At 31.9% G+C, this 18231-nt stretch overlaps 20 non-coding genes across 20 annotated transcripts; all 20 read right to left on the reverse strand.

Annotated features, from left to right (window-relative positions):
- Nucleotides 1-248: 248 nt before the first annotated feature.
- Nucleotides 249-321, reverse strand: TRNAV-CAC (transfer RNA valine (anticodon CAC)). The gene has a single exon. It is a non-coding gene; the product is annotated as a tRNA-Val (tRNA).
- Nucleotides 322-1189: 868 nt separating this feature from the next.
- On the reverse strand, nt 1190-1262 carry TRNAV-AAC (transfer RNA valine (anticodon AAC)). Its single transcript has one exon. It is a non-coding gene; the product is annotated as a tRNA-Val (tRNA).
- A 645-nt stretch (nt 1263-1907) lies between these two features.
- On the reverse strand, nt 1908-1980 carry TRNAV-AAC (transfer RNA valine (anticodon AAC)). Its single transcript has one exon. It is a non-coding gene; the product is annotated as a tRNA-Val (tRNA).
- Nucleotides 1981-2411: 431 nt separating this feature from the next.
- Nucleotides 2412-2484, reverse strand: TRNAV-CAC (transfer RNA valine (anticodon CAC)). Its single transcript has one exon. It is a non-coding gene; the product is annotated as a tRNA-Val (tRNA).
- A 1372-nt stretch (nt 2485-3856) lies between these two features.
- Nucleotides 3857-3929, reverse strand: TRNAV-CAC (transfer RNA valine (anticodon CAC)). The gene has a single exon. It is a non-coding gene; the product is annotated as a tRNA-Val (tRNA).
- Nucleotides 3930-4797: 868 nt separating this feature from the next.
- Nucleotides 4798-4870, reverse strand: TRNAV-AAC (transfer RNA valine (anticodon AAC)). Its single transcript has one exon. It is a non-coding gene; the product is annotated as a tRNA-Val (tRNA).
- Nucleotides 4871-5515: 645 nt separating this feature from the next.
- On the reverse strand, nt 5516-5588 carry TRNAV-AAC (transfer RNA valine (anticodon AAC)). Its single transcript has one exon. It is a non-coding gene; the product is annotated as a tRNA-Val (tRNA).
- Nucleotides 5589-6019: 431 nt separating this feature from the next.
- Nucleotides 6020-6092, reverse strand: TRNAV-CAC (transfer RNA valine (anticodon CAC)). Its single transcript has one exon. It is a non-coding gene; the product is annotated as a tRNA-Val (tRNA).
- A 1372-nt stretch (nt 6093-7464) lies between these two features.
- Nucleotides 7465-7537, reverse strand: TRNAV-CAC (transfer RNA valine (anticodon CAC)). The gene has a single exon. It is a non-coding gene; the product is annotated as a tRNA-Val (tRNA).
- Nucleotides 7538-8405: 868 nt separating this feature from the next.
- Nucleotides 8406-8478, reverse strand: TRNAV-AAC (transfer RNA valine (anticodon AAC)). The gene has a single exon. It is a non-coding gene; the product is annotated as a tRNA-Val (tRNA).
- Nucleotides 8479-9123: 645 nt separating this feature from the next.
- On the reverse strand, nt 9124-9196 carry TRNAV-AAC (transfer RNA valine (anticodon AAC)). Its single transcript has one exon. It is a non-coding gene; the product is annotated as a tRNA-Val (tRNA).
- A 431-nt stretch (nt 9197-9627) lies between these two features.
- On the reverse strand, nt 9628-9700 carry TRNAV-CAC (transfer RNA valine (anticodon CAC)). The gene has a single exon. It is a non-coding gene; the product is annotated as a tRNA-Val (tRNA).
- A 1591-nt stretch (nt 9701-11291) lies between these two features.
- TRNAV-AAC (transfer RNA valine (anticodon AAC)) lies at nt 11292-11364 on the reverse strand. Its single transcript has one exon. It is a non-coding gene; the product is annotated as a tRNA-Val (tRNA).
- A 645-nt stretch (nt 11365-12009) lies between these two features.
- On the reverse strand, nt 12010-12082 carry TRNAV-AAC (transfer RNA valine (anticodon AAC)). The gene has a single exon. It is a non-coding gene; the product is annotated as a tRNA-Val (tRNA).
- A 431-nt stretch (nt 12083-12513) lies between these two features.
- Nucleotides 12514-12586, reverse strand: TRNAV-CAC (transfer RNA valine (anticodon CAC)). The gene has a single exon. It is a non-coding gene; the product is annotated as a tRNA-Val (tRNA).
- A 1591-nt stretch (nt 12587-14177) lies between these two features.
- TRNAV-AAC (transfer RNA valine (anticodon AAC)) lies at nt 14178-14250 on the reverse strand. Its single transcript has one exon. It is a non-coding gene; the product is annotated as a tRNA-Val (tRNA).
- A 645-nt stretch (nt 14251-14895) lies between these two features.
- On the reverse strand, nt 14896-14968 carry TRNAV-AAC (transfer RNA valine (anticodon AAC)). Its single transcript has one exon. It is a non-coding gene; the product is annotated as a tRNA-Val (tRNA).
- A 431-nt stretch (nt 14969-15399) lies between these two features.
- Nucleotides 15400-15472, reverse strand: TRNAV-CAC (transfer RNA valine (anticodon CAC)). Its single transcript has one exon. It is a non-coding gene; the product is annotated as a tRNA-Val (tRNA).
- A 1591-nt stretch (nt 15473-17063) lies between these two features.
- On the reverse strand, nt 17064-17136 carry TRNAV-AAC (transfer RNA valine (anticodon AAC)). Its single transcript has one exon. It is a non-coding gene; the product is annotated as a tRNA-Val (tRNA).
- A 427-nt stretch (nt 17137-17563) lies between these two features.
- On the reverse strand, nt 17564-17636 carry TRNAV-CAC (transfer RNA valine (anticodon CAC)). Its single transcript has one exon. It is a non-coding gene; the product is annotated as a tRNA-Val (tRNA).
- Nucleotides 17637-18231: the final 595 nt, after the last annotated feature.

Consider the following 18231-nt stretch of genomic DNA (forward strand, 5'->3'; position numbering starts at 1 on the left):
AAAAATCTTTTTTTAATGTATTTCTGACCAATTTTGAAGGGGGACCTTATGCATATTGGGTAAATGTGAATAACTCTACACTACAGGTACTTCATGAATGCAACACCATCCAATATGCATGGTAGAAGGGAAATTGACTTTTGATATTCTGCAATATGATTTTTGCTTGCTTTTTAATTGAGCAATGCAACAGTAGATAGTTATCAAAATATAAATTATTGAATTCAAAGTGTTTAGGTAACAAAATATGTTTCTGCCCAGTTTTGAACTGAGGACCTTTCGCGTGTGAGGCAAAAGTGATAACCACTACACTACAGAAACTACATGGAAACAGCGTCTCCCGCCATCCAATAAAAAATGATCTTTGACATACATTATGGCATTCTGAAATAAACTTTTTATATGATTGCATTTTTATTTGGCATTTCAACCAAAAATCCCTTGTTTTAAAATTCTAAAGATAACAGCACATTTCTGCCCAGTTTCGAACTGGGGACCTTTTGTGTTTTAGGCGAATGTGATAACCACTACAATACAGAAACTGACTTTTGAAGATCTCATCACTATGGAGTCGGGAAGTATCATTGGCAAACCGTTTTCATAGAATTTTTTTTTCTAAACTTATTATTCTATTTTCTAATAATTTCTATGCTATTTTTTCCACTTTGCATTTCAAGAGGACACATTCACTTACTAATAGTTCTGATCATTGTATTTAATAAAAAAATCTATTTTTAATGTATTTCTGACCAATTTTGAAGGGGAACCTTATGCATATTCGCTAAATGTGAATAATACTACACTACAGGTACTTCATGAATGCAACACCATCCAATATGCATGGTAGAAGGGAAATTTACTTTTGATATTCTGCAATATGATTTTTTGCTTGCTTTTTCATTGAGCAATGCAACAGTATATATTTATCAAAATATAAATTATTGAATTCAAAGTGTTTAGGTAACAAAATATGTTTCTGCCAATTTCGAACTGGGGACCTTTCACGTGTGAGGCAAACATGAAATCACCACACTACAGATACTACATGAAAAATTTGCGACCATCATCCAATAAAAAATGATCTTTGACATTCAGTATGGCATGCTAAAATAAACTTTTTATCTGATTGTATTTTTATTGAGCATTTTACCCAAAAATTCATTGTTTTAAAATTCTAAAGCTAAAAGATTGTTTCTGCCCAGTTTCGAACTGGGGACCTTTCGCGTGTTAGGCGAACATGATAACCACTACACTACAGAAACTGACTCTCGTGGATCCCATCACTATCTAGTCTGGAAGTACAAATGACACATGCTTTTCTTAGAAATGTAATTTTTCTAAACTTTTTTCCTATTTTCTAATAATTTTGACGCTATTTTTCCACTTTGCATTTCAAGAGGACACATTCACTTATTATCAATTCTGATCATTGTATTTACTAAAAAAAATTTTTTAATGTATTTCTGACCAATTTTGAAGGGGGACCTTATGCATATTGGGTAAATGTGAATAACTCTACACTACAGGTACTTCATGAATGCAACACCATCCAATATGCATGGTAGAAGGGAAATTGACTTTTGATATTCTGCAATATGATTTTTTGCTTGCTTTTTCATTGAGCAATGCAACAGTATATAGTTATCAAAATATAAATTATTGAATTCAAAGTGTTTAGGTAACAAAATATGTTTCTGCCAATTTCGAACTGGGGACCTTTCACGTGTGAGGCAAACATGAAATCACCACACTACAGATACTACATGAAAAATTTGCGACCATCATCCAATAAAAAATGATCTTTGACATTCAGTATGGCATGCTAAAATAAACTTTTTATCTGATTGTATTTTTATTGAGCATTTTACCCAAAAATTCATTGTTTTAAAATTCTAAAGCTAAAAGATTGTTTCTGCCCAGTTTTGAACTGGGGACCTTTCACGTGTTAGGCGAACGTGATAACCACTACACTACAGAAACTGACTCTCGTGGGTCCCATCACTATCTAGTCTGGAAGTACAAATGATACATGCTTTTCTTAGAAATATAATTTTTTCTAAACTTTTTTTCCTATTTTCTAATAATTTTGACGCTATTTTTCCACTTTGCATTTCAAGAGGACACATTCACTTATTATCAATTCTGATCATTGTATTTACTAAAAAAAATATTTTTTTAATGTATTTCTGACCAATTTTGAAGGGGGACCTTATGCATATTGGGTAAATGTGAATATTACTACACTACAGGTACTTCATGAATGCAACACCATCCAATATGCATGGTAGAAGGGAAATTGACTTTTGATATTCTGCAATATGATTTTTGCTTGCTTTTTCATTGAGCAATGCAACAGTAGATAGTTATCAAAATATAAATTATTGAATTCAAAGTGTTTAGGTAACAAAATATGTTTCTGCCCAGTTTTGAACTTAGGACCTTTCGCGTGTGAGGCGAAAGTGATAACCACTACACTACAGAAACTACATGGAAACAGCGTCTCCCGCCATCCAATAAAAAATGATCTTTGACATACATTATGGCATTCTGAAATAAACTTTTTATATGATTGCATTTTTATTTGGCATTTCAACCAAAAATCCCTTGTTTTAAAATTCTAAAGATAACAGCACATTTCTGCCCAGTTTCGAACTGGGGACCTTTTGTGTTTTAGGCGAATGTGATAACCACTACAATACAGAAACTGACTTTTGAAGATCTCATCACTATGGAGTCGGGAAGTACCATTGGCAAACCGTTTTCATAGAATTTTTTTTTCTAAACTTATTTTTCTATTTTCTAATAATTTCTATGCTATTTTTTCCACTTTGCATTTCAAGAGGACACATTCACTTACTAATAGTTCTGATCATTGTATTTAATAAAAAAATCTATTTTTAATGTATTTCTGACCAATTTTGAAGGGGAACCTTATGCATATTCGCTAAATGTGAATAATACTACACTACAGGTACTTCATGAATGCAACACCATCCAATATGCATGGTAGAAGGGAAATTGACTTTTGATATTCTGCAATATGATTTTTTGCTTGCTTTTTCATTGAGCAATGCAACAGTATATATTTATCAAAATATAAATTATTGAATTCAAAGTGTTTAGGTAACAAAATATGTTTCTGCCAATTTCGAACCGGGGACCTTTCACGTGTGAGGCAAACATGAAATCACTACACTACAGATACTACATAAAAAATTTGCGACCATCATCCAATAAAAAATTATCTTTAACATTCAGTATGGCATGCTAAAATAAACTTTTTATCTGATTGTATTTTTATTGAGCATTTTACCTAAAAATTCATTGTTTTAAAATTCTAAAGCTAAAAGATTGTTTTTGCACAGTTTTGAATTGGGGACCTTTTGCGTGTTAGGCGAACGTGATAACCACTACACTAAAGAAACTGACTCTTGGGGGTCCCATCACTATCTAGTCTGGCAGTACAAATGACACATGCTTTTCTTAGAAATATAATTTTTTCTAAACTTTTTTTCCTATTTTCTAATAATTTTGACGCTATTTTTCCACTTTGCATTTCAAGAGGACACATTCACTTATTATCAATTCTGATCATTGTATTTACTAAAAAAAATATTTTTTTAATGTATTTCTGACCAATTTTGAAGGGGGACCTTATGCATATTGGGTAAATGTGAATAACTCTACACTACAGGTACTTCATGAATGCAACACCATCCAATATGCATGGCAGAAGGGAAATTGACTTTTGATATTCTGCAATATGATTTTTGCTTGCTTTTTAATTGAGCAATGCAACAGTAGATAGTTATCAAAATATAAATTATTGAATTCAAAGTGTTTAGGTAACAAAATATGTTTCTGCCCAGTTTTGAACTGAGGACCTTTCGCGTGTGAGGCAAAAGTGATAACCACTACACTACAGAAACTACATGGAAACAGCGTCTCCCGCCATCCAATAAAAAATGATCTTTGACATACATTATGGCATTCTGAAATAAACTTTTTATATGATTGCATTTTTATTTGGCATTTCAACCAAAAATCCCTTGTTTTAAAATTCTAAAGATAACAGCACATTTCTGCCCAGTTTCGAACTGGGGACCTTTTGTGTTTTAGGCGAATGTGATAACCACTACAATACAGAAACTGACTTTTGAAGATCTCATCACTATGGAGTCGGGAAGTACCATTGGCAAACCGTTTTCATAGAATTTTTTTTTCTAAACTTATTATTCTATTTTCTAATAATTTCTATGCTATTTTTTCCACTTTGCATTTCAAGAGGACACATTCACTTACTAATAGTTCTGATCATTGTATTTAATAAAAAAATCTATTTTTAATGTATTTCTGACCAATTTTGAAGGGGAACCTTATGCATATTCGCTAAATGTGAATAATACTACACTACAGGTACTTCATGAATGCAACACCATCCAATATGCATGGTAGAAGGGAAATTTACTTTTGATATTCTGCAATATGATTTTTTGCTTGCTTTTTCATTGAGCAATGCAACAGTATATATTTATCAAAATATAAATTATTGAATTCAAAGTGTTTAGGTAACAAAATATGTTTCTGCCAATTTCGAACTGGGGACCTTTCACGTGTGAGGCAAACATGAAATCACCACACTACAGATACTACATGAAAAATTTGCGACCATCATCCAATAAAAAATGATCTTTGACATTCAGTATGGCATGCTAAAATAAACTTTTTATCTGATTGTATTTTTATTGAGCATTTTACCCAAAAATTCATTGTTTTAAAATTCTAAAGCTAAAAGATTGTTTCTGCCCAGTTTCGAACTGGGGACCTTTCGCGTGTTAGGCGAACATGATAACCACTACACTACAGAAACTGACTCTCGTGGATCCCATCACTATCTAGTCTGGAAGTACAAATGACACATGCTTTTCTTAGAAATGTAATTTTTCTAAACTTTTTTCCTATTTTCTAATAATTTTGACGCTATTTTTCCACTTTGCATTTCAAGAGGACACATTCACTTATTATCAATTCTGATCATTGTATTTACTAAAAAAAATTTTTTAATGTATTTCTGACCAATTTTGAAGGGGGACCTTATGCATATTGGGTAAATGTGAATAACTCTACACTACAGGTACTTCATGAATGCAACACCATCCAATATGCATGGTAGAAGGGAAATTGACTTTTGATATTCTGCAATATGATTTTTTGCTTGCTTTTTCATTGAGCAATGCAACAGTATATAGTTATCAAAATATAAATTATTGAATTCAAAGTGTTTAGGTAACAAAATATGTTTCTGCCAATTTCGAACTGGGGACCTTTCACGTGTGAGGCAAACATGAAATCACCACACTACAGATACTACATGAAAAATTTGCGACCATCATCCAATAAAAAATGATCTTTGACATTCAGTATGGCATGCTAAAATAAACTTTTTATCTGATTGTATTTTTATTGAGCATTTTACCCAAAAATTCATTGTTTTAAAATTCTAAAGCTAAAAGATTGTTTCTGCCCAGTTTTGAACTGGGGACCTTTCACGTGTTAGGCGAACGTGATAACCACTACACTACAGAAACTGACTCTCGTGGGTCCCATCACTATCTAGTCTGGAAGTACAAATGATACATGCTTTTCTTAGAAATATAATTTTTTCTAAACTTTTTTTCCTATTTTCTAATAATTTTGACGCTATTTTTCCACTTTGCATTTCAAGAGGACACATTCACTTATTATCAATTCTGATCATTGTATTTACTAAAAAAAATATTTTTTTAATGTATTTCTGACCAATTTTGAAGGGGGACCTTATGCATATTGGGTAAATGTGAATATTACTACACTACAGGTACTTCATGAATGCAACACCATCCAATATGCATGGTAGAAGGGAAATTGACTTTTGATATTCTGCAATATGATTTTTGCTTGCTTTTTCATTGAGCAATGCAACAGTAGATAGTTATCAAAATATAAATTATTGAATTCAAAGTGTTTAGGTAACAAAATATGTTTCTGCCCAGTTTTGAACTTAGGACCTTTCGCGTGTGAGGCGAAAGTGATAACCACTACACTACAGAAACTACATGGAAACAGCGTCTCCCGCCATCCAATAAAAAATGATCTTTGACATACATTATGGCATTCTGAAATAAACTTTTTATATGATTGCATTTTTATTTGGCATTTCAACCAAAAATCCCTTGTTTTAAAATTCTAAAGATAACAGCACATTTCTGCCCAGTTTCGAACTGGGGACCTTTTGTGTTTTAGGCGAATGTGATAACCACTACAATACAGAAACTGACTTTTGAAGATCTCATCACTATGGAGTCGGGAAGTACCATTGGCAAACCGTTTTCATAGAATTTTTTTTTCTAAACTTATTTTTCTATTTTCTAATAATTTCTATGCTATTTTTTCCACTTTGCATTTCAAGAGGACACATTCACTTACTAATAGTTCTGATCATTGTATTTAATAAAAAAATCTATTTTTAATGTATTTCTGACCAATTTTGAAGGGGAACCTTATGCATATTCGCTAAATGTGAATAATACTACACTACAGGTACTTCATGAATGCAACACCATCCAATATGCATGGTAGAAGGGAAATTGACTTTTGATATTCTGCAATATGATTTTTTGCTTGCTTTTTCATTGAGCAATGCAACAGTATATATTTATCAAAATATAAATTATTGAATTCAAAGTGTTTAGGTAACAAAATATGTTTCTGCCAATTTCGAACCGGGGACCTTTCACGTGTGAGGCAAACATGAAATCACTACACTACAGATACTACATAAAAAATTTGCGACCATCATCCAATAAAAAATTATCTTTAACATTCAGTATGGCATGCTAAAATAAACTTTTTATCTGATTGTATTTTTATTGAGCATTTTACCTAAAAATTCATTGTTTTAAAATTCTAAAGCTAAAAGATTGTTTTTGCACAGTTTTGAATTGGGGACCTTTTGCGTGTTAGGCGAACGTGATAACCACTACACTAAAGAAACTGACTCTTGGGGGTCCCATCACTATCTAGTCTGGCAGTACAAATGACACATGCTTTTCTTAGAAATATAATTTTTTCTAAACTTTTTTTCCTATTTTCTAATAATTTTGACGCTATTTTTCCACTTTGCATTTCAAGAGGACACATTCACTTATTATCAATTCTGATCATTGTATTTACTAAAAAAAATATTTTTTTAATGTATTTCTGACCAATTTTGAAGGGGGACCTTATGCATATTGGGTAAATGTGAATAACTCTACACTACAGGTACTTCATGAATGCAACACCATCCAATATGCATGGCAGAAGGGAAATTGACTTTTGATATTCTGCAATATGATTTTTGCTTGCTTTTTAATTGAGCAATGCAACAGTAGATAGTTATCAAAATATAAATTATTGAATTCAAAGTGTTTAGGTAACAAAATATGTTTCTGCCCAGTTTTGAACTGAGGACCTTTCGCGTGTGAGGCAAAAGTGATAACCACTACACTACAGAAACTACATGGAAACAGCGTCTCCCGCCATCCAATAAAAAATGATCTTTGACATACATTATGGCATTCTGAAATAAACTTTTTATATGATTGCATTTTTATTTGGCATTTCAACCAAAAATCCCTTGTTTTAAAATTCTAAAGATAACAGCACATTTCTGCCCAGTTTCGAACTGGGGACCTTTTGTGTTTTAGGCGAATGTGATAACCACTACAATACAGAAACTGACTTTTGAAGATCTCATCACTATGGAGTCGGGAAGTACCATTGGCAAACCGTTTTCATAGAATTTTTTTTTCTAAACTTATTATTCTATTTTCTAATAATTTCTATGCTATTTTTTCCACTTTGCATTTCAAGAGGACACATTCACTTACTAATAGTTCTGATCATTGTATTTAATAAAAAAATCTATTTTTAATGTATTTCTGACCAATTTTGAAGGGGAACCTTATGCATATTCGCTAAATGTGAATAATACTACACTACAGGTACTTCATGAATGCAACACCATCCAATATGCATGGTAGAAGGGAAATTTACTTTTGATATTCTGCAATATGATTTTTTGCTTGCTTTTTCATTGAGCAATGCAACAGTATATATTTATCAAAATATAAATTATTGAATTCAAAGTGTTTAGGTAACAAAATATGTTTCTGCCAATTTCGAACTGGGGACCTTTCACGTGTGAGGCAAACATGAAATCACCACACTACAGATACTACATGAAAAATTTGCGACCATCATCCAATAAAAAATGATCTTTGACATTCAGTATGGCATGCTAAAATAAACTTTTTATCTGATTGTATTTTTATTGAGCATTTTACCCAAAAATTCATTGTTTTAAAATTCTAAAGCTAAAAGATTGTTTCTGCCCAGTTTCGAACTGGGGACCTTTCGCGTGTTAGGCGAACATGATAACCACTACACTACAGAAACTGACTCTCGTGGATCCCATCACTATCTAGTCTGGAAGTACAAATGACACATGCTTTTCTTAGAAATGTAATTTTTCTAAACTTTTTTCCTATTTTCTAATAATTTTGACGCTATTTTTCCACTTTGCATTTCAAGAGGACACATTCACTTATTATCAATTCTGATCATTGTATTTACTAAAAAAAAATTTTTAATGTATTTCTGACCAATTTTGAAGGGGGACCTTATGCATATTGGGTAAATGTGAATAACTCTACACTACAGGTACTTCATGAATGCAACACCATCCAATATGCATGGTAGAAGGGAAATTGACTTTTGATATTCTGCAATATGATTTTTTGCTTGCTTTTTCATTGAGCAATGCAACAGTATATAGTTATCAAAATATAAATTATTGAATTCAAAGTGTTTAGGTAACAAAATATGTTTCTGCCAATTTCGAACTGGGGACCTTTCACGTGTGAGGCAAACATGAAATCACCACACTACAGATACTACATGAAAAATTTGCGACCATCATCCAATAAAAAATGATCTTTGACATTCAGTATGGCATGCTAAAATAAACTTTTTATCTGATTGTATTTTTATTGAGCATTTTACCCAAAAATTCATTGTTTTAAAATTCTAAAGCTAAAAGATTGTTTCTGCCCAGTTTTGAACTGGGGACCTTTCACGTGTTAGGCGAACGTGATAACCACTACACTACAGAAACTGACTCTCGTGGGTCCCATCACTATCTAGTCTGGAAGTACAAATGATACATGCTTTTCTTAGAAATATAATTTTTTCTAAACTTTTTTTCCTATTTTCTAATAATTTTGACGCTATTTTTCCACTTTGCATTTCAAGAGGACACATTCACTTATTATCAATTCTGATCATTGTATTTACTAAAAAAAATATTTTTTTAATGTATTTCTGACCAATTTTGAAGGGGGACCTTATGCATATTGGGTAAATGTGAATATTACTACACTACAGGTACTTCATGAATGAAACACCATCCAATATGCATGGTAGAAGGGAAATTGACTTTTGATATTCTGCAATATGATTTTTGCTTGCTTTTTCATTGAGCAATGCAACAGTAGATAGTTATCAAAATATAAATTATTGAATTCAAAGTGTTTAGGTAACAAAATATGTTTCTGCCCAGTTTTGAACTTAGGACCTTTCGCGTGTGAGGCGAAAGTGATAACCACTACACTACAGAAACTACATGGAAACAGCGTCTCCCGCCATCCAATAAAAAATGATCTTTGACATACATTATGGCATTCTGAAATAAACTTTTTATATGATTGCATTTTTATTTGGCATTTCAACCAAAAATCCCTTGTTTTAAAATTCTAAAGATAACAGCACATTTCTGCCCAGTTTCGAACTGGGGACCTTTTGTGTTTTAGGCGAATGTGATAACCACTACAATACAGAAACTGACTTTTGAAGATCTCATCACTATGGAGTCGGGAAGTACCATTGGCAAACCGTTTTCATAGAATTTTTTTTTCTAAACTTATTTTTCTATTTTCTAATAATTTCTATGCTATTTTTTCCACTTTGCATTTCAAGAGGACACATTCACTTACTAATAGTTCTGATCATTGTATTTAATAAAAAAATCTATTTTTAATGTATTTCTGACCAATTTTGAAGGGGAACCTTATGCATATTCGCTAAATGTGAATAATACTACACTACAGGTACTTCATGAATGCAACACCATCCAATATGCATGGTAGAAGGGAAATTGACTTTTGATATTCTGCAATATGATTTTTTGCTTGCTTTTTCATTGAGCAATGCAACAGTATATATTTATCAAAATATAAATTATTGAATTCAAAGTGTTTAGGTAACAAAATATGTTTCTGCCAATTTCGAACCGGGGACCTTTCACGTGTGAGGCAAACATGAAATCACTACACTACAGATACTACATCAAAAATTTGCGACCATCATCCAATAAAAAATTATCTTTAACATTCAGTATGGCATGCTAAAATAAACTTTTTATCTGATTGTATTTTTATTGAGCATTTTACCTAAAAATTCATTGTTTTAAAATTCTAAAGCTAAAAGATTGTTTTTGCACAGTTTTGAATTGGGGACCTTTTGCGTGTTAGGCGAACGTGATAACCACTACACTAAAGAAACTGACTCTTGGGGGTCCCATCACTATCTAGTCTGGCAGTACAAATGACACATGCTTTTCTTAGAAATATAATTTTTTCTAAACTTTTTTTCCTATTTTCTAATAATTTTGACGCTATTTTTCCACTTTGCATTTCAAGAGGACACATTCACTTATTATCAATTCTGATCATTGTATTTACTAAAAAAAATATTTTTTTAATGTATTTCTGACCAATTTTGAAGGGGGACCTTATGCATATTGGGTAAATGTGAATAACTCTACACTACAGGTACTTCCTGAATGCAACACCATCCAATATGCATGGTAGAAGGGAAATTGACTTTTGATATTCTGCAATATGATTTTTTGCTTGCTTTTTCATTGAGCAATGCAACAGTATATATTTATCAAAATATAAATTATTGAATTCAAAGCGTTTATGTAACAAAATATGTTTTTGCCAATTTCGAACTGGGGACCTTTCACGTGTGAGGCAAACATGAAATCACTACACTACAGATACTACATGAAAAATTTGCGACCATCACCCAATAAAAAATGATCTTTGACATTCAGTATGGCATGCTAAAATAAACTTTTTATCTGATTGTATTTTTATTGAGCATTTTACCCAAAAATTCATTGTTTTAAAATTCTAAAGCTAAAAGATTGTTTCTGCCCAGTTTCGAACTGGGGACCTTTCGCGTGTTAGGCGAACATGATAACCACTACACTACAGAAACTGACTCTCGTGGATCCCATCACTATCTAGTCTGGAAGTACAAATGACACATGCTTTTCTTAGAAATGTAATTTTTCTAAACTTTTTTCCTATTTTCTAATAATTTTGACGCTATTTTTCCACTTTGCATTTCAAGAGGACACATTCACTTATTATCAATTCTGATCATTGTATTTACTAAAAAAAATTTTTTAATGTATTTCTGACCAATTTTGAAGGGGGACCTTATGCATATTGGGTAAATGTGAATAACTCTACACTACAGGTACTTCATGAATGCAACACCATCCAATATGCATGGTAGAAGGGAAATTGACTTTTGATATTCTGCAATATGATTTTTTGCTTGCTTTTTCATTGAGCAATGCAACAGTATATAGTTATCAAAATATAAATTATTGAATTCAAAGTGTTTAGGTAACAAAATATGTTTCTGCCAATTTCGAACTGGGGACCTTTCACGTGTGAGGCAAACATGAAATCACCACACTACAGATACTACATGAAAAATTTGCGACCATCATCCAATAAAAAATGATCTTTGACATTCAGTATGGCATGCTAAAATAAACTTTTTATCTGATTGTATTTTTATTGAGCATTTTACCCAAAAATTCATTGTTTTAAAATTCTAAAGCTAAAAGATTGTTTCTGCCCAGTTTTGAACTGGGGACCTTTCACGTGTTAGGCGAACGTGATAACCACTACACTACAGAAACTGACTCTCGTGGGTCCCATCACTATCTAGTCTGGAAGTACAAATGATACATGCTTTTCTTAGAAATATAATTTTTTCTAAACTTTTTTTCCTATTTTCTAATAATTTTGACGCTATTTTTCCACTTTGCATTTCAAGAGGACACATTCACTTATTATCAATTCTGATCATTGTATTTACTAAAAAAAATATTTTTTTAATGTATTTCTGACCAATTTTGAAGGGGGACCTTATGCATATTGGGTAAATGTGAATATTACTACACTACAGGTACTTCATGAATGCAACACCATCCAATATGCATGGTAGAAGGGAAATTGACTTTTGATATTCTGCAATATGATTTTTGCTTGCTTTTTCATTGAGCAATGCAACAGTAGATAGTTATCAAAATATAAATTATTGAATTCAAAGTGTTTAGGTAACAAAATATGTTTCTGCCCAGTTTTGAACTTAGGACCTTTCGCGTGTGAGGCGAAAGTGATAACCACTACACTACAGAAACTACATGGAAACAGCGTCTCCCGCCATCCAATAAAAAATGATCTTTGACATACATTATGGCATTCTGAAATAAACTTTTTATATGATTGCATTTTTATTTGGCATTTCAACCAAAAATCCCTTGTTTTAAAATTCTAAAGATAACAGCACATTTCTGCCCAGTTTCGAACTGGGGACCTTTTGTGTTTTAGGCGAATGTGATAACCACTACAATACAGAAACTGACTTTTGAAGATCTCATCACTATGGAGTCGGGAAGTACCATTGGCAAACCGTTTTCATAGAATTTTTTTTTCTAAACTTATTTTTCTATTTTCTAATAATTTCTATGCTATTTTTTCCACTTTGCATTTCAAGAGGACACATTCACTTACTAATAGTTCTGATCATTGTATTTAATAAAAAAATCTATTTTTAATGTATTTCTGACCAATTTTGAAGGGGAACCTTATGCATATTCGCTAAATGTGAATAATACTACACTACAGGTACTTCATGAATGCAACACCATCCAATATGCATGGTAGAAGGGAAATTGACTTTTGATATTCTGCAATATGATTTTTTGCTTGCTTTTTCATTGAGCAATGCAACAGTATATATTTATCAAAATATAAATTATTGAATTCAAAGTGTTTAGGTAACAAAATATGTTTCTGCCAATTTCGAACCGGGGACCTTTCACGTGTGAGGCAAACATGAAATCACTACACTACAGATACTACATCAAAAATTTGCGACCATCATCCAATAAAAAATTATCTTTAACATTCAGTATGGCATGCTAAAATAAACTTTTTATCTGATTGTATTTTTATTGAGCATTTTACCTAAAAATTCATTGTTTTAAAATTCTAAAGCTAAAAGATTGTTTTTGCACAGTTTTGAATTGGGGACCTTTTGCGTGTTAGGCGAACGTGATAACCACTACACTAAAGAAACTGACTCTTGGGGGTCCCATCACTATCTAGTCTGGCAGTACAAATGACACATGCTTTTCTTAGAAATATAATTTTTTCTAAACTTTTTTTCCTATTTTCTAATAATTTTGACGCTATTTTTCCACTTTGCATTTCAAGAGGACACATTCACTTATTATCAATTCTGATCATTGTATTTACTAAAAAAAATATTTTTTTAATGTATTTCTGACCAATTTTGAAGGGGGACCTTATGCATATTGGGTAAATGTGAATAACTCTACACTACAGGTACTTCCTGAATGCAACACCATCCAATATGCATGGTAGAAGGGAAATTGACTTTTGATATTCTGCAATATGATTTTTTGCTTGCTTTTTCATTGAGCAATGCAACAGTATATATTTATCAAAATATAAATTATTGAATTCAAAGCGTTTATGTAACAAAATATGTTTTTGCCAATTTCGAACTGGGGACCTTTCACGTGTGAGGCAAACATGAAATCACTACACTACAGATACTACATGAAAAATTTGCGACCATCACCCAATAAAAAATGATCTTTGACATTCAGTATGGCATGCTAAAATAAACTTTTTATCTGATTGTATTTTTATTGAGCATTTTACCCAAAAATTCATTGTTTTAAAATTCTAAAGCTAAAAGATTGTTTCTGCCCAGTTTCGAACTGGGGACCTTTCGCGTGTTAGGCGAACATGATAACCACTACACTACAGAAACTGACTCTCGTGGATCCCATCACTATCTAGTCTGGAAGTACAAATGACACATGCTTTTCTTAGAAATGTAATTTTTCTAAACTTTTTTCCTATTTTCTAATAATTTTGACGCTATTTTTCCACTTTGCATTTCAAGAGGACACATTCACTTATTATCAATTCTGATCATTGTATTTACTAAAAAAAATTTTTTAATGTATTTCTGACCAATTTTGAAGGGGGACCTTATGCATATTGGGTAAATGTGAATAACTCTACACTACAGGTACTTCATGAATGCAACACCATCCAATATGCATGGTAGAAGGGAAATTGACTTTTGATATTCTGCAATATGATTTTTTGCTTGCTTTTTCATTGAGCAATGCAACAGTATATAGTTATCAAAATATAAATTATTGAATTCAAAGTGTTTAGGTAACAAAATATGTTTCTGCCAATTTCGAACTGGGGACCTTTCACGTGTGAGGCAAACATGAAATCACCACACTACAGATACTACATGAAAAATTTGCGACCATCATCCAATAAAAAATGATCTTTGACATTCAGTATGGCATGCTAAAATAAACTTTTTATCTGATTGTATTTTTATTGAGCATTTTACCCAAAAATTCATTGTTTTAAAATTCTAAAGCTAAAAGATTGTTTCTGCCCAGTTTTGAACTGGGGACCTTTCACGTGTTAGGCGAACGTGATAACCACTACACTACAGAAACTGACTCTCGTGGGTCCCATCACTATCTAGTCTGGAAGTACAAATGATACATGCTTTTCTTAGAAATATAATTTTTTCTAAACTTTTTTTCCTATTTTCTAATAATTTTGACGCTATTTTTCCACTTTGCATTTCAAGAGGACACATTCACTTATTATCAATTCTGATCATTGTATTTACTAAAAAAAATATTTTTTTAATGTATTTCTGACCAATTTTGAAGGGGGACCTTATGCATATTGGGTAAATGTGAATATTACTACACTACAGGTACTTCATGAATGCAACACCATCCAATATGCATGGTAGAAGGGAAATTGACTTTTGATATTCTGCAATATGATTTTTGCTTGCTTTTTCATTGAGCAATGCAACAGTAGATAGTTATCAAAATATAAATTATTGAATTCAAAGTGTTTAGGTAACAAAATATGTTTCTGCCCAGTTTTGAACTTAGGACCTTTCGCGTGTGAGGCGAAAGTGATAACCACTACACTACAGAAACTACATGGAAACAGCGTCTCCCGCCATCCAATAAAAAATGATCTTTGACATACATTATGGCATTCTGAAATAAACTTTTTATATGATTGCATTTTTATTTGGCATTTCAACCAAAAATCCCTTGTTTTAAAATTCTAAAGATAACAGCACATTTCTGCCCAGTTTCGAACTGGGGACCTTTTGTGTTTTAGGCGAATGTGATAACCACTACAATACAGAAACTGACTTTTGAAGATCTCATCACTATGGAGTCGGGAAGTACCATTGGCAAACCGTTTTCATAGAATTTTTTTTTCTAAACTTATTTTTCTATTTTCTAATAATTTCTATGCTATTTTTTCCACTTTGCATTTCAAGAGGACACATTCACTTACTAATAGTTCTGATCATTGTATTTAATAAAAAAATCTATTTTTAATGTATTTCTGACCAATTTTGAAGGGGAACCTTATGCATATTCGCTAAATGTGAATAATACTACACTACAGGTACTTCATGAATGCAACACCATCCAATATGCATGGTAGAAGGGAAATTGACTTTTGATATTCTGCAATATGATTTTTTGCTTGCTTTTTCATTGAGCAATGCAACAGTATATATTTATCAAAATATAAATTATTGAATTCAAAGTGTTTAGGTAACAAAATATGTTTCTGCCAATTTCGAACCGGGGACCTTTCACGTGTGAGGCAAACATGAAATCACTACACTACAGATACTACATCAAAAATTTGCGACCATCATCCAATAAAAAATTATCTTTAACATTCAGTATGGCATGCTAAAATAAACTTTTTATCTGATTGTATTTTTATTGAGCATTTTACCTAAAAATTCATTGTTTTAAAATTCTAAAGCTAAAAGATTGTTTTTGCACAGTTTTGAATTGGGGACCTTTTGCGTGTTAGGCGAACGTGATAACCACTACACTAAAGAAACTGACTCTTGGGGGTCCCATCACTATCTAGTCTGGCAGTACAAATGACACATGCTTTTCTTAGAAATATAATTTTTTCTAAACTTTTTTTCCTATTTTCTAATAATTTTGACGCTATTTTTCCACTTTGCATTTCAAGAGGACACATTCACTTATTATCAATTCTGATCATTGTATTTACTAAAAAAAATATTTTTTTAATGTATTTCTGACCAATTTTGAAGGGGGACCTTATGCATATTGGGTAAATGTGAATAACTCTACACTACAGGTACTTCCTGAATGCAACACCATCCAATATGCATGGTAGAAGGGAAATTGACTTTTGATATTCTGCAATATGATTTTTTGCTTGCTTTTTCATTGAGCAATGCAACAGTATATATTTATCAAAATATAAATTATTGAATTCAAAGCGTTTATGTAACAAAATATGTTTTTGCCAATTTCGAACTGGGGACCTTTCACGTGTGAGGCAAACATGAAATCACTACACTACAGATACTACATGAAAAATTTGCGACCATCACCCAATAAAAAATGATCTTTGACATTCAGTATGGCATGCTAAAATAAACTTTTTATCTGATTGTATTTTTATTGAGCATTTTACCCAAAAATTCATTGTTTTAAAATTCTAAAGCTAAAAGATTGTTTCTGCCCAGTTTCAAACTGGGGACCTTTCGCGTGTTAGGCGAACGTGATAACCACTACACTACAGAAACTGACTCTCGAGGATCCCATCACTATCTAGTCTGGAAGTACAAATGACACATGCTTTTCTTAGAAATATAATTTTTTCTAAACTTTTTTCCTATTTTCTAATAATTTTGACGCTATTTTTTACTTTGCATTTCAAGAGGACACATTCACTTATTATCAATTCTGATCATTGTATTTACTAAAAAAATATTTTTTTATGTATTTCTGACCAATTTTGAAGGGGGACCTTATGCATATTGGGTAAATGTGAATAACTCTACACTACAGGTACTTCATGAATGCAACACCATCCAATATGCATGGTAGAAGGGAAATTGACTTTTGATATTCTGCAATATGATTTTTGCTTGCTTTTTCATTGAGCAATGCAACAGTAGATAGTTATCAAAATATAAATTATTGAATTCAAAGTGTTTAGGTAACAAAGGATGTTTTTGCCCAGTTTTGAACTGAGGACCTTTCGCGTGTGAGGCGAACGTGATAACCACTACACTACAGAAACGACATGGAAACAGCGTCTCCCGCCATCCAATAAAAAATGATCTTTGACATACATTATGGCATTCTGAAATAAACTTTTTATATGATTGCATTTTTATTTGGCATTTCAACCAAAAATCCCTTGTTTTAAAATTCTAAAGATAACAGCACATTTCTGCCCAGTTTCGAACTGGGGACCTTTTGTGTTTTAGGCGAATGTGATAACCACTACAATACAGAAACTGACTTTTGAAGATCTCATCACTATGGAGTCGGGAAGTACCATTGGCAAACCGTTTTCATAGAGAATTTTTTTTTCTAAACTTATTTTTCTATTTTCTAATAATTTCTATGCTATTTTGTCCACTTTGCATTTCAAGAGGACACATTCACTTATTAATAGTTCTGATCATTGTATTTAATAAAAAAATCTATTTTTAATGTATTTCTGACCAATTTTGAAGGGGAACCTTATGCATATTGGCTAAATGTGAATAATACTACACTACAGGTACTTCATGAATGCAACACCATCCAATATGCATGGTAGAAGGGAAATTGACTTTTGATATTCTGCAATATGATTTTTTGCTTGCTTTTTCATTGAGCAATGCAAC

This window comes from Pseudophryne corroboree, chromosome 4 (assembly GCF_028390025.1).
Source record: "Pseudophryne corroboree isolate aPseCor3 chromosome 4, aPseCor3.hap2, whole genome shotgun sequence".
In the NCBI taxonomy this organism is placed as follows: Eukaryota; Metazoa; Chordata; class Amphibia; order Anura; family Myobatrachidae; genus Pseudophryne; species Pseudophryne corroboree.